We start from the raw sequence: 15,956 nt of genomic DNA, 5'->3' as shown, positions 1-15,956 counted from the left end.
ATTTTCTGGTAGCATTAGAATGCAAAGACATTAAATTACTATAAATTATAAAAATAAATAGTGCAAAAAAAGGAGGAATGGCATAGAGGTCATTGGTTCATGGTCCATTCAGAAGTCTAATGGCAGAGGGGAAGAAACTGTTTCAGAATGATTAACTGTTGGTCTTCAGGCTCCTCTACCTCCACCTCAATGGTAGTAATGAGAAGAGGGCATGTCCCAGGTGGTGAGGGTCTATAGTGATGGATGCCTCCTTCTTGAACCACTGCCTCTTGCTATAAAGTCCTTTAGTTATCTTTTAAAACTGTTGTAATATACTCCAGGTCCAGGAATATTATTGAAAGTGAGGGAAAAGGCATGAAAGTTATTGCCAAAAGGAAGCCACATAAGAATGCAAGAAAGCAAGTTTAGTAATAGAGAGACAGAGATGCATTCACAATTTTGAGGCACCACACTAATTGGAAGGAATTTTCTTTGTTGAAATCATCAGCTATTATACAGACATGTTAAAGGACTTGTCCCATTTTTGGAACTTTCCTAAATCGTAGGCTGCGTGATTAGGTTATTTGATTTTTAGCTAATAAGCAAATTCAATCTAAGTAATTGAATAGGCAAAATTTACCATTTGAATATGTATGCAAAATAATCATTCCAAAGGAGATATCTTCTAAAAGTGACCATGTTTTTTGGCCAGTGTTCATCAGTATTAATATTGCACATGACCACATGGAAGCAGCAAAGGAGTGAGCTTTGGTACCAGAAGTGAAATGGACAGGAAATATTATGACCAATGTAATGGCGATCATCCTTTGTATCTGTGCCAGTTTAGAATGGAGAAGTGTTTCAGATGCGAAAGGATGGACTCTGTGTAAGGTGAAACTCGGGCTGAGAGGCTTGAAGAATGTCAGCCAAGTAGGTTTTCAATGTAAGCACAACACTGATGACCAAAAGCCAAAAAAGGGCAAGCTGATGTACATTGAACTTGATGAGCAGTAATATGAGGAAATACCATGATTTTAAAATTAAAATGATACAGCTACTAATTGCCCTAACATGGCTAAAACTGTGTTAAAAAAAAGTGCCATTGAGAAAAAAAGCCTGCTGATTTTGAAGTAATAACCCTCAGATGTTAAAACTCCCAGTTCAGGTACTGTGTTGTTTTTTTTTCAAATTGTCAATCAGTAACCCTATCAATCAATACGGCTAACCACCTAAGCAAATAAACTTGAGAAATGATTAGCACCTGGAATTAAAAGTACATCGGATGAACAAATTAATGTAAACACTTTGCAACCATATCTAGTAAATCTTCAGAACAAAGATAGCTCTTTTCCAAAGGCTCAAATAATAACATTAAAGAACAAGAAACCTACAGAGGTATTAAGACAAAAATCAAACCACCTTTCTGCATAACTATAAGGGTACCATCATAATGAAAGCTCAAGCAGACTAGGCATTGAACAAACAGAAATGATTTGGTACATTGATCAAAACTGCACAAGATCATTATTTGCGGCCTAAAGCTGACAGAAACATTTCTGCTAAATTAAAGGATAACTTGTGGAATATATATTCTACCCACACCACACCAACATCTGTACAAAGAATTAGCAGGTCCAAAGGAGCAAGTCAGACAACACCACCATGATCATGCAATTAACACATATAGGCAATACCATGCACAATAATGTGACTAAATTTGGATCAAGAGTGGAGGTTTGCAGGAAAAACTGCCAATCCACCAAGCTGCCTACCCTAGGATATGAAGTCACTGGGCTTAAAGTGCATTGACAAGTCTAGCACTATCTTTACACCCAATTGTCAAATTGTATTATTTTTATTATTGTCACATAATACAGTGAAAAACCTAATGTGAATAGCGTTCATACAGATCAATTCATTGCAACAGTGTATTGAGTTAGTACGAAGTAAAACAATAATGGAATGCAGAATAAAGTTTTGCACTTGTGCTGAAAGAGCAGTGAAGGTAGACAAGAAGGTGGGAGATGATAACAGGGTAGATTGTGAGGTCTAAAGTCCATGAAATTGAACTACAGAACCATTCAATAGTGTTACAACAGCAGGTAGAAGCTGTCCTTGAGCCTGGTGGGTTGCGATGTTAGCATTCATTTCAAGAGGTCTAGAATATAAAAACAAGGGTGTAATGTTGAGACTTTATAAAGCACTGGTGAGGCTTCACTTGGAGTATTGTGAGTAGTTCTTGGGCATCTTTTCTTAGAAAGGATGTGCTGAAACTGGAGAAGTTTCAAAGCAGGTTCACAAAAATGATTCCAGGATGGAATGGCTTGCCATATGAAGATTGTTTGATGACTGTGAGCCTGTATTCACTAGAATTCAGTAGAATGAGGGTTGACATTATTGAAACACACTGAATGGTGAAAGGCCTTGATAGAATGGATGTGGAGAGGATGTTTCCTGTGGTAGGAGAGTCTAAGACCAGAAGACACAACTTTAGAATAGAGGGGCATACTTTTAGAATAGAAATGAGGAAGAATTTCTTTAGCCAGAAAGTAATGAATCTGTAGAATTCTTTGCCAATGATATTGAATGCAGAGGTTGATAGATTCTTGATTGGTTAGGGCATGAAGAGATATGGGGGAAGGCAGGAGATCAGGGCTGAGAGGAAAATTAGATCAACCGTGATGAAATGGCAGAGCAGACCCGATGGGCCAAATGGCCTATTTCTGCTCCTATAGTTTATGGTCTTATGATGAGGCAACTCTCAGAGTGGATGAGCAACACCTCGTAGTCCGTTGAGGTGGTGTCCTACCTAATGACATGAACATCAATTTCTTCAACTTTTGGTAATGTTTTCCCTTCCCACTTCCCTCTTCTTCAATTCCTCACACTAGCTCCCCCCTTACTCTTCTCCTCACTTGCCTTTCACCTCCACATGGTGCTCCTCATCTTTACCTTTTTCCCATGATCCACTCTTCTCTCCAATCAGATTCCTTCTTTTTCAGCCCTTTACCTTTTCAACCTATCAGTTTCTTACTTCATCATCCCTCCCCCAGTTAAGTAGGACAAGGTACTGCAAAGTGAGTTCAGAGAGTTTGGTGATAAATTAAAGGACAGGGCTTCTGGAGTTGTGCTACCCATGCTATGTGCTAGTGAGGCTGAGGCCAGAAATACAGTTGAACATGTGGCTAAGGAGATGATACAGGAGAGAGGACTTCAGATATTTGGATTATTGGATTCTCTTCCAGGGAAGATGGGACACAAGCAGATGGGACAGTTTTCACCTGAACTTGAGAGGGACTAATATCCCTGTAGGAAGGTTTGTTAGTGCTACTCTGGGATTATGACCTAGAATTCAGGGTAGGTTGTGGAGTGGTTGTGGGAAAAGACATTGCTAAGTCTGCATACAAAGACAGGAATTGAAAGGTTGAGCAAGGTTGGAATAACATTCTGAATTGCATCTGTTTTAATGCAAGGAGTATTGCGGGCAAGGCAGGTGAGCTTCGAGTATGGATCAGCATGTGGAATTACGACATTGTAGCCATAAGTGAGACTTGGTTGCAGAACGGGTTCCATTGTTTTAGACATGATAGAGTGAGAGGGATTAAAGGGGGAGGAGTGACAAGGAAAATGTCATGGAGGTGCTCAGACAGTGCAGGTTGGAGGGCTTGTCTATTGTGTCTATATAGGTGGAACAGAGGAATAAGAAAGCATTTTGTGTGTGTTGCTTGAATAAGAGAGATACGTAGGAATGATATTATAGGCCTCCCAAAAGTCAGAAGGAATTAGAGATGCATTTTAGTAGAGATTTTACAAACAGTTTCAAGAAACAAAAGGTTGTGATAGTAGGTGATTTTTACTTTGTACATATTGACTGTGACTCCTAAACTGTTAAAAGGTTAGATGGAATAGAGTTTATCAAATGAGTTCAGGAAATTTTCCTTAATCAATATATACAGATCCTATTTAGAGAGAGTGCCATACTGGATCTCCTAATAGGGAACAAGACAGGGCAGGTAACAAAGGTGTGTGCAGATGAATACTTTGGATCTAGTGATCTATTAGTATCAAGGTAATTATGGAGAAAGACAGGCCTGGTCCTCATGTTGAGATTCTGAATTGGTGAAATACCAGTTTTGATCGCATTCGAAAGGATCTTGCAAGTGTGGACTGGGATAGGTTATTTTCTGGCACAGGCATGCCTGGTAAGTGGGTGGCCTTCATAAGTGAAATTTGAGGAGTATAAGAAATGCAAGAGAATACGTAAGAGGGAAATCAGGAAGTCAAAAAGAAGGCATGAGGTTACTCTAATGACAAATTGAAGGAGAATCCCAAGGGTTTCCACAGATATATTAAGAGCAAAAGGATAGCAATTGATCCTCTTGAAGATTAGTGTAATTAGTGTGGTCATCTGTGCATGGAGCCAAAGAAAATGGGGAGAACTTAAATGATTGTTTGCATCTGTATTTACTTGGGAGTTGGACACAGAGTCTATAGAAGTGAAACAAAACAGCAGTGAGGTCATGCATTATATGCAGATTATAGGTCAATGAGTCTGATGTCAGTACTGGGTATATTATTGGAAGGTATTCTAAGGGACTGGATATGCAAGTATTGGGATAGACAAGACTGATTAGAGATAGTCATCACATCTTTGTGCAAGGTAGGTCATGTTTAACCATTTTTATAGAGTTTTTTGAGGAGATTACCTAGCAAGTTGATGAAGGCAATGCAGTGGATATTGTCTACATGGACTTCAGCAAGGCATTCGTCAAGACCCCAAAAAATAAGTTGGTCAAGAAGGTTCAGACTCTTTCCATTCAAGATGAGGTAGTAAATTGGATGAGACATTGGCTTCATGGGGAAAGCCAGAGAGTGGTAGTAGATGGTTGCCTCTCTAACTGGAGGCCTGTGACTAGTGGTGTGCCATAGGGATCAGTGCTGGCTCCATTGTTGTTTGTAGTCTATACCAATGACCCAGACAATAATGTGGTAAACTGGTTCAGTAAATTTGTTGATGACACCAACAATGGGGTTGTAATGGACAGCAAAAAAGACTATCAAAGCTTGCAGTAGCATCTGGGTCAGCTGAAAAAATGGGCTGAAAAATGGCAGATGAAACTCAATGCAAACAAGTGTGGGGTGTTGTACTTTGGGGAACTGAGAAGTACAGGATAACAAAGGGATCTGGGAATACAGATCCATAATTCCTTGAAAGTGGCATCACAAGTAGGGTCATAAACAGAGCTTTGACATATTAGCCTTCATAAATCAAAGTAATGACTTGGGATGGTACATTGATGCTGTAGAAGACATTGGTGAGGACTAATCTGGAGTATTATGCACTCTTCTGGTCACCTACCTCCAGGAAAGATATCAATAAGATTGAAAGTGAAGCTGAATGTTACCAGGACTCAAGAATCTGAGTTACAGGGAAAGGTTGAGTGGAACAGAATAAGGAGAGATATGACGGAGGTATAGAAAGTTAAGAGGGGTATAGACAGGGTAAATGCAAGTACTGAGTTTGAGGCAGACTAGAACTGGAGGTTAAAGATAAGGGTGAAAGCTGAAATGTTTAATGGGAACAGGAAGGGGAATTTCTTTACTTGGTGGGTGGCGAGAGTGTGGAATGAACTGCAAAGAAAGGATGCTGGTTATATTTCAAAACAGAAGCTTGACTAGGTACATGCATGGGAGAGGTGTGGAAGGCTAATGTCCGATGCAGGTCCTTGGAACTAGGTAGAACAACATTTTGGCATGGAATAGATGGGCCAAAGGGCTTGTTTCTGCGCTGTAGACTATCACTCTAATGGTGGTGGGGACTGTAGTTAATAAAATTAGTCTAAAATGGGTATTTTTCCCATTCAGATGCTCCAGAGATGAGTGCAGGTAGGGCCAGGGTGTCTGTAGTAGACTTGTTTTGACAGATGGTGAATTGCAGTGGGTTCAGGATGTCAGGGAAGCTAGAGTTAATGCACAACATAATCAGGCTCTCAAACCACTCCATGATGCTTGATGTCAGAGCCAAGGGGCAGAAGGAATGCAGAAACTTACCTTGTTTTTCTTAGGCACCAAATTATATCAGATGATAGAGGTCTTCAAATGGGCAGAAACATCAGATTGAAGCAGGGAGAAATTAAAAATCATCCCTGTCAGCTGCCAAACACAGGTACAAAGGACTTGGTCAGAGACATCATCTTGGCCAGATGCTATCCATGGGTTTGCTCTCCAGAAGACTGATTTTACCTCCGCTATGGTGACTATGGGTTCAAGTGCATTTGATGCTATCAGGATTGGTGCTAATGTTCCAATCCCCTTCTGTTCAAAATATATAGCGAATGCAAAAAGCTCATTAGAAAGGGATTCGTTGTTGTCAGCAATGCTACCTGACATGGTTTCATGGGCCGTTATATTATGTAAGCCCTGCCACAATTGATGGCTGGTCTGGAACTCAATTTTGGACTGGAGTTATCTCTTCGTTTTACAGAGGTTGTATCTTGATTTCTTCAAAATGTCAAGATTGCCGTGTTTGAATGCCATTGTCTCAGCCTTCAACAGGCAGTGTATCTTCCAGTTTATCCATGGTTTCTGCTTAGAAAACATCCAGATTGTCCGCTTTAGTATGCAGTCCTCAATACACTTGCTAATAAATTCCATAACTGTGGTGACATATTCACCTCGTTAGTATGTAGCCCTCAATATACTTGCTAATAAAGTCCATAACCATGGTGATATATTCACCTAGACCGGTTTCTGAGACTTTCAACATGGTCACACACTCTTGAGTTGTGGAGGATCTCAGCCTATCTTCTTTCAAGGCCATTAAACATGGAGTAGTATAAAGTAAGATAATGTTTTGATCACATCCTCCACAGAGGACCAAAATCACCTAACATTTGAAAATATTCGGAAGGCTATATGAACATAGCATTAAGCTGCAGAATAGTAAGCTGCTTCCAGTAAGATGATGGTGCCCTTGGACATAGAAGCGAATTTGGGTCCAATAAAAGATATTTTTGCTCATCCTGTACATTTCTTTTAAGATCACAAGTTACTGCTGGATACTAAGAACATCAGCTATGGCAGGACTAAATTCTGGAAAGGTTCCAGAAGACTGGAAAATTGCAAATGTCACTCCACCCTTCAAGAAGGGAAAGAGTCAGAAGAAAGGAAATCATAGGCTAGTTAGTCTGACCTCAGTGGTTGGGAAGATGTTGGAGTCAATTATTAACCATGAGGCTTGGGGGTACTTGGAGGCACATGTTAAAATAGGTCAGTCAGCAGGGCTTCCTCAAGGGAAAATCGTGCCTGACAAATCTGTTGGAATTCTTTGAAGAAATAACAAGCAGGGAAGACTAAGGAGAATCTGTTGATGTTGTGTACTTGCATTTTCAGAAGGCCTTTGACAAGGTGCCACACATGAGGCTGCACAACAAATTAAGAGCCCATGGTATTACAAGAACGATACTAGCATTGATAAAGCAGTGGTTGATTGGCAGGAGGCAAAGAGTGGGAATAAAGGGAGCCTTTTCTGGTTGTCTGCCTGCAACGAGTGGTTTTCCACAGAGGTCTGTGCTGGAAAAACTTCTTTTTACATTATATATCAAACATAGAACATAGAACATAAAATAGTACAGCACAATACAGGTCCTTCAGCCCACAATGTTGTGCCGACCCTCAACCACTGCCACCCATATAACCCCCCATCTTAAATTCCTCCATATATCTGTCTAGTAGTCTCTTAAACTTCACCACTGACTCAGGCAGTGCATTCCACGCACCAAACACTATCTGAGTGAAAAACCTTCCTCTAATATCCCCCTTGAAATTCCCTCCCCTTACCTTAAAGCCATGTCCTCTTGTACTGAGCAATGATGCCCTGGGGAAGAGGCACTGGCTGTCCACTCTGTCTATTCCTCTTAATACCTTGTACACCTCTATCATGTCTCCTCTCATCCTCCTTCTCTCCAAAGGGTAAAGCCCTAGCTCCCTTAACCTCTGATCATAATTCATACTCTCTAAACCAGGCAGCATCCTGGTAAATCTCCTCTGTACCCTTTCCAATGCTTCCACATCCTTCCTATACTGAAATGGCTTTGTTCCAAAGCTTGCAGATGATACAAAGATAGGTGGAGATACGAATAGTTTTGAGGAAATAGAGTGGCCGCAGGAGGACTTAGATTAGGATAATTGGCAAAGAGATGGCAAATGGAATATGGTGTCGAGAAGTGTATGGTCGTGCACTTTGGTAGAAGAAATAAAAGGGTAGAATATTTTCTAAGTGAAGAGAAAATTGAAAATTCAGAGGTACAAAGGGACTTGGGAGTCCTTGTGCAAGGTTCCCTAAAGTTGAATTTGTAGGTTGAGTCAGTGCAGAGGTAAGTAATTGTGAAATTAGCATTCATTTCAAGAGGACTAGAATATAAAAAAAAAGGATTCAATGTTCTGGCTTTACAAAGCATTAGAGAGGTTTCACTTGGTGTATTGTGAGCAGTGTTTGGCCCTTTATATTAGAAGAGAGAGGAAAAGATGAGACAGAGGAGTCTCAATGCTCATCCAACTAACCAGGGTGCAAGGGTGGGTTGCTCTAAATGCTAAGTGGAATTGGAGAAGTCGAGACAGTTTCTTAGGCATCCAAAATGAATCACTGGGCAGCACATTCTAGGCCCGGTCTGAGCCCAAGTCCTAATGTGAAGTATGATCCGCTGTTTGAGCAATTTAAATACTGGCCCAGATAGACTGGAAAGGCAGGGTGTGGAGAGTTGGGCAAGGTTGGAATGTTTTGGCTACTGAGCCAATTTGGAGAGGTTGAGAACAACTTCTTCGGCAGCAAAATCTAGGCCTGAAGCGAATCAGTGGGCAGCATGTTTTAGACCCAGAGCAATTCACCACAGAGGAGCCCAACTTCTAATGCGAGGTACGATCCACTGTTTGAACAATTTAAATGCTGGCCTAGATGGATGGGGGGGGGGGGGGGGTCTCCTCTCTCCATGACACTAAGGCTGTGAAGATCGTTACAGGCTGCTGTGCTTCATGTCTGCAAATTTTGTGGCAATTTGCCCCACTAATACGATGAACTGAATACCAAGGCTTTGGGCTTACTCCAGGCTGCTCCAGGGATGTGGATCTAAGGACTCAATTTGGTTCAGAATGATGTTGTTGTTGCTTCTATTCTTGACATGATTCGTGTTTTTATTTCTCTTTCTTCATTGGGAGTTGGTCTTTTTTTTTAATTGGATTCTTTCAGTTTTCTTGCTTTGTGACTGCCTGCAAGCAAACAAATCTCAAGGTTGTATAATTTACACATTCTTTGATAATAAATGTACTCTGAATCTTTTAATCTTTGAATCTTTGACACTGGAGAGGATACAAAGTAGATTCACAAAAATGATTTCAGGATTGAATGGCTTATCATATGAAAAGAATTTGATGGCTCTGAACCTATATTCACTAGAATTCAGAAGAATGAGAGGAGACCTAATTGAAATTGATCGAATATTGAAAGGCATGATACACTAGATGAGGACAGCATGTTTCCTATGGTGGGAGAGTCTGGGATCAGAGCGCACAGCCTCAAAATAGAGAGATGTACTTTTTGAACAGAGATAAGGAGGAATTTTGTTAGCCAGAGAAATGAACTGTAGAATTCATTGCCATGAATGGCTGTAGAGAACAAGTCTTCACTTACATTTAAGATAGATGGTGATAGATTCTTGATTAGTCAGGGCATGATAGGATACAGGGAAAAGACAGGAGACTGGGGCTGAGAGGAAAAATGGATCAGCCCTGATGAAATGGTGGAGCAGACTCAATGGGTCAAATGGCATGATTCTTCTCCTGTATCTTATGTTCTTATGGACTATCCCATCAGCGAGTTTCTCGATAGTGATGGAGCTGGACTTATTGTGTACCATTGTTATGTTGTCGCTTGGACTTGTTGGGTACTGTTATGACTAGAAGACATTTGGTCCAAAAAAAAGTTGCAAGTGATTGTTTTGGATATTTTTATTGTGACTTCAAGACCTTGTACGACATTTATAACATAGAACAGTACAAGCTGGGTTCACTGGTTCATTGGTGAGACCAATGACGGGGGAATAGCTTTGCATCAGTTGTTGCATGGACAAGGCCATCATGCATCAGAGCCGCCTGTTGCTGTTGTCAGTGTATGAAATGCCAGAGCTGGAGTCCGTACTGGGTTAGGGGTTGGCCCTTCCTGTTGGTCACTAGGTTCAGGAACAGGCTGGACCAGGCCAAATTAGAGACTTGGTCTATGTATTTTTTCTCGCTTTGTGACTGTTTTTCTGAAATCATAGCCAAATGGATAGAGCAAAACTGATGCAAAGGAATCCTGAATTATAGCAAGTATTGACCTTTGGGAGATTGAGATGATTCAGGCACATGTTTTAATGAGAAGTTAAACCCTCTCCATCACAGATATTAATTGCTGTCCACAAATCAAGGCTTCATCAGTGTAGAACTTTGAAGCAGGATGAGAAAAGAGCATTGAGATATTGTTCAGATACAAAGAAATATTTGGTAGCTTTGACCATTGACCCATCATTAATGTGGATCTGACAGAGCTAGACATGCATACAATCTGCCAAGGACAACTCCAAGAAAGGTCAGGATGCCTTCTAATGTGGACTGAATGCAATTCAGAATGGTTTAGGAGTATATGTGATAATGGCTGCAAAATCTGCTTCTCCTTACTATCAGTCTGACTGAGTTAGTAGGACATCAGTGAAAGAGAGTAAAGCAAGTCATGCAAGGTACATTGGGTCATACTATGGATAGCTAAATCTCTTCTGAGCAGTAAGTTGCTGCCACGTTTCACAGACTCCTGCAGAAAAACTGATCTGTGGAATATGCAGGGCACATCAGAGCCTGACTCAGCCGACTCTGGAAGGGATGTTGAAGAAAAGCATTTAACACATCACAACACCTGCTTCAGATTACAAAACAAGGTCAATATGCTGAGCACTGCCAGGCAGGTCAGAGATGAGAAAACAGGATGTGAGAGATTAGCTGACATATACTTCCAATATAAGAGATTCAAGGAGGTTTACATTGATCATTTGATCTCAGCACAAGATGCCCAAAAAGAATAATAAGAATTGTGAATATAATTCTGAAGTGAAATATACAATATTTTGAAGAAAAGTTGTCTCATAACGAAGAGTCAAGATGTAATACCTTTATTAAGTCCACAGGTGGACTATGTCAAAGACATTGGCTGAGTCTTGAAGATCAACGCCAAGTATCAGCCATGCAGTTTAAAAAAACAATAGAGAATTTAGAAGCCAAACAAGTAGATAGATGTATAAATTCTGAACAAGATCAGCTCTCTTTTCTTTTAATGAGGAACACAATACAGTATATTTTAGTGTGACCTCAATGTATGATTATCTGTATATTATTATTCAGTAATGGACAAAAACTAAACAGAACAAATAAATGAGACACGTCTTTTACAGCCCTCCACATTCTGAATAAATCACACCTCACACTCTGCATTATTGAATTCAAGGTAAAGATTTCATAGTTCAAATTTCAAAGGAAATTTATTATCAAAATACATATTTGCCACCATATACAAACCTAAGATTCATTTTTTGTGGGCATACTCAATAAATCTATAGAATAATCATAACAGAATCAATGAAAGGCTGCACAACCTGGGTGTTCAACCGGAGTGTGCAAGCTAACAGATCGAGCAAAGGCAAAAATAAATAAATAAATTAGCAATAAATATCGAGAATATGAATTAAAGAGTCCTTAGATGTGTGTCCAAAGGTCAAGGGAATATTTCAATGAAGGATAAGTGAAGTTCAGCAAAGTTATCTCCTTTGGTTCAACAGCCTGATAGTTGACTAGTTGTAACTGTTCCTGAACCTGGTGGTGTGAGTCATGAGGCTTCTGTACCACATTCCTGGTGGCAGGAGTGAGAAGAGAGCAAGGCCTGTGTGCTGGAGGTTCCTAATGATGGATGCTGCCTTCTTGCATCAGCGTTTCATGTCTACATGCTCAGCGGTGGGACCGTATCCACTATTTTTTGTAGGATTTTCTGTTCAAGGTCATTGGTCTATCCATACCAGGCTATGCTGGAGCAAGTCAACATACTCTCCATTACGTATCTGTAGAAGTTTGCCAAAGTTTTAGGTGGTATGGCAAATTTTCACAGACTCCTTAGAAAGTAAAGGTGATGCCTTGCTTTCTGCATAATTACACTTAGGTACTGGGCCCAGGACATGTCCTTCGAAATAATGAAGTTGCTGTCCCTCTCCATCTCTGATCCTCCAATTTGAACTGGCTCATGGACTCTGGTCTCCTTCTCTTGAAGTCAATACTCAGCTCTTTGGTCTTGCTGATATTGAATAAGAGGTGTTGTTATGGTACCACTCAAACAGATTTTCAATCACCCTCTTATATGCTAATTCACCACCACCTTCGATTCATCCAGTAGCAGTGGTGTTGTCAACAAACTCGAATATGGCATTAGAGTTGTGCTTAGTCACCTGGACATAAAAGTAAAGCAAGTAGAGCAAGAAGCTAAACACACAGATATGGTTCACCTCTACTGATGGAGATTGTGAGGAGGTGCATATCCAAACTGATTGGGGTCTGCAAGTGAGGAAATCGAGAATCCAAATGCACAAGGAGGTATTGAGGCCAATGTGTTGGAGGTTATAGATTAGTTTTGAGGGGATGGTGGTATTAAATATTGAGCTGTAGTCATTAAAGAACATCCTGATGTATGCATCTTTGCTGCCCAGATGTTTCAGGGTTGAGTGAAGAGCCAATGAGATTGCATATACTGTGAATGTATTGCTCCAGTGTGCCAATTAGAGCAGATCTAAGTCAGTTCTCAGGCAGAAGTTGCTATGTTTCATGTACAGCCTCTCAAAACACTTCATCACAGTGGATGTAAGTGCTACTGGTGATGCACCATCAATAACTCTAGGAGACTGGAAGTGAACGATAGGCTTTTATTAAAAGCGATAAAGGGACCACAACCATGTTGAGACTGAGGGAGGAGCCATACCCCCAATCGCCTTTATACAGGGGTCTGTGGGAGGAGCCACAGGAGCAGTCAGTGGGGGGAGGGGGGGCCTGTCCAGACAGGTATACATAGTTTACCACAACTGGGTGATAGTCATTGAGGCAGGTCACAATGTTCTTCTTTGGCACTGGTATAATTGAAGCCTGTTTGAAGCAGGTGGGTACCTCAGACTGCCAAAATGAGAGTTTAAGGGTCTCAGTGAGCTCCCAGCCATTTGACCACCACAGGTCCTTTGTACTTGCCCAGAAATCCTGTCCAGGCCAAATGCTTTCCTTGGGTTCGCTCTCATGAAAGCTGCTTGCACATTGGCCTCAGATGCTGAATTCATAGAATTATCAAGGGCTGTGGGAATTTGTGACGGTTCCTCCATGTGTTAATGGACAAAGCAAGCATAGAAGGTGTGGAGTTCACCTGGAAGCAAACCTCTAGTGTTGACCATGTCATTTGATCTAAATTTATAAGAGGTAATAGTATTGACACAATTGTCATTTCATGCTTAGTCCAGAATTGCCACTTTGCCTGCAAGATGGCTTTCCTGAGATCGAACCTGGACCTTTTGTAGCATTCTTGGTCACCAGTCATGTATGCCTCTGATCTAGCTCTCAGCAGATTGCAGATCTCATGGTTCATCTATATGCCATATTTAAAGTGCCATATGTATTAATTATGATCTCCTAGATTCGATAGATATTTGCAAGTTCTAGTTTTTGTTCTGGAATGCTATTATGTAGTTTTTCCACCTTTGAAGTAGCATCTTAATATGCACATCTCCAATGTGTTTGGTATTGATCTGTTGTAAGATTTATTGGTTAATCAGCTACTCAATTTTCTATTATTTGATTATTTTTGAAGAGTTTGTTCAACCAGTTAAAACTGCTTTAGTGGGCTTATCGCCATTCTATAAATGTCTCAAATATGTATTTTTGGTGAGCAGACTTTCTCATCATATCGACAACTATCTCTAAACTGGAAGAGCATTGACAATAAATCCTGTTGTATGTAGATGGTAGAAGGGGTTACTCATAACCCCATTCCTTAATTTGCTTCTCCTTCATCAAATTCAGGCTCTCAATATCCTTTTGGGGGAGAAAAACAATTTTATACTACTGGATCTCTTTTTGCTTATGATGTATTATTTTTTATATCACCAAAGCTAAACTTGACTTATTTGTTTGCTCAGCAGATCAACTGAATTTTGTGCTTAAAGCTGTCTTTCTTTGCTGCTTCAATTTCCCAAAGCATTATGGTACACTGGTGCTCATGGTGATTGTGGAAAAAAAAGTTGTCGTCAACTGGGGACTACAAATGAGGAAATTGAGAATCCAGTTGTACAAAGAGGTATCGGGGCTATGGACTTGGAGTTTATTGAGTAGTTTACAGGGGATTTATAGTATTGAATGCAGAGATATAGTCAATGAAAAGTGGAGAGAGAAGGTGGAATGTGAGCTAGGTCCATTGTTTGGTGCGAGATGAAGAGAGAAGACACTGGAGAGAACTGGTGGTAAGATTCTACCCAGTGGGGGACCATGATTCAATGGAGCTGAGTGCTGAGATCAACTGAGGATTGGTGAATGTGAACTTTGGGAAGAGTTGAGCTCCAACTTATGCATATTTGACTGTTTAATTATAATGGGCCCTTTATTGGTTTCTTTTTCTTTCTTTTCTTTACTAACCCTTTAATTAAGTTAAAATTCATAAATGTGATTCCTTTAATTGTATACAGGGTGCTGTCTGTTATTTCTTGGCACCGATTTGTAATAGGGTAGTGAATTACATAGCAACCACACAAACAAGGGTTTGGGGTGGGAGGGCCATCTCCATCTCAAGGAGTCCAAGGTGGTTTCATAGGGATATAGATTGTTTACGGATTGAGGCAGAGAAAGGATAGATGGCTTTTAACCCTCTGCTAAGTGTGAGGTATTAGACTTTGAGAGATCAAATGTAAGGGGATAGTGTACAGATAATGGCAGGACCCTTAACAGTGTTCATCATGATGAGGAAATGTTTGTGATAGATTGGGCATGTAATGAGAAGAGTGGCCAACTCTATCATCAAGACAACAATTCACTGGACCCCTGAAGGGCAGAGGAAACGCAGGAGCCCATAGACAACTTGGTGCCGTACAGTAGAGGCAGAAGTGAGGACCCTGAACCTCATCTGGGGCAGAATATATATAAGATAGCCAAGGACAGGCAGAGAAAGAGGACCTTCATTGCTGACTAAACACCAGCAGTGTAACAGGTAACTAACTAACTCAACAGTGTTGATATACAGGGAGATACTATGATCCAAATCCATACCTTCCTGAAAGTGGTTGCATAGGGTGATTGGGTGGTAAAAAATGTGATTACTTGCTTGCTTTTGTTAGTAAAATCATTGAGTGAAAGATTCAGGAAGTTATTTTGCTGCTTCATAAAACTCTGGAAAGGCTGCATCTGGAGATTTATATAGGAAATTACTTCTTCATTATAGGAAAGATAGGGTAGGTAGGCCTCCATTAGTCTAGATAGACCATGGATTTACGCCTTGGAAAGTTGCCTGGGCAAGGTTTTTTTTATGGAAGACTGGCAGTTGCCCAAGCTCCACACTACTGATGTTGTCCAAGGGAAGGGCATTAGGACCCATACAGCTTGGCGCTAGTGTCATCACAGAACAATGTGTGGTTAATTGCCTTGTTTGAGGACACACACGCAGCCTCAGCCAAGGCTCGAACTAGTCAGCTTCAGATCACTAGACAAGCACCTTAACCACCTGGCCACACGCCAACACATAGGGAAGATGTAAGGATGATGAAGGAAAGGTTTATCAGGGTGCTCCCTGGATTGGATAGCATGTGCTATAAGAAGTTCATGCACAAACTGAGGTTATTTTCTCTGAAGCAGTGGAGGCAGATCAAAGACATAATAAAAGTTAGTAA

The sequence above is a fragment of the Hypanus sabinus genome, chromosome 5 (assembly GCF_030144855.1).
Source record: "Hypanus sabinus isolate sHypSab1 chromosome 5, sHypSab1.hap1, whole genome shotgun sequence".
In the NCBI taxonomy this organism is placed as follows: Eukaryota; Metazoa; Chordata; class Chondrichthyes; order Myliobatiformes; family Dasyatidae; genus Hypanus; species Hypanus sabinus.
The sequence above is the reverse complement of the archived record's forward strand: the minus strand, read 5'-3'. Positions refer to the sequence as shown.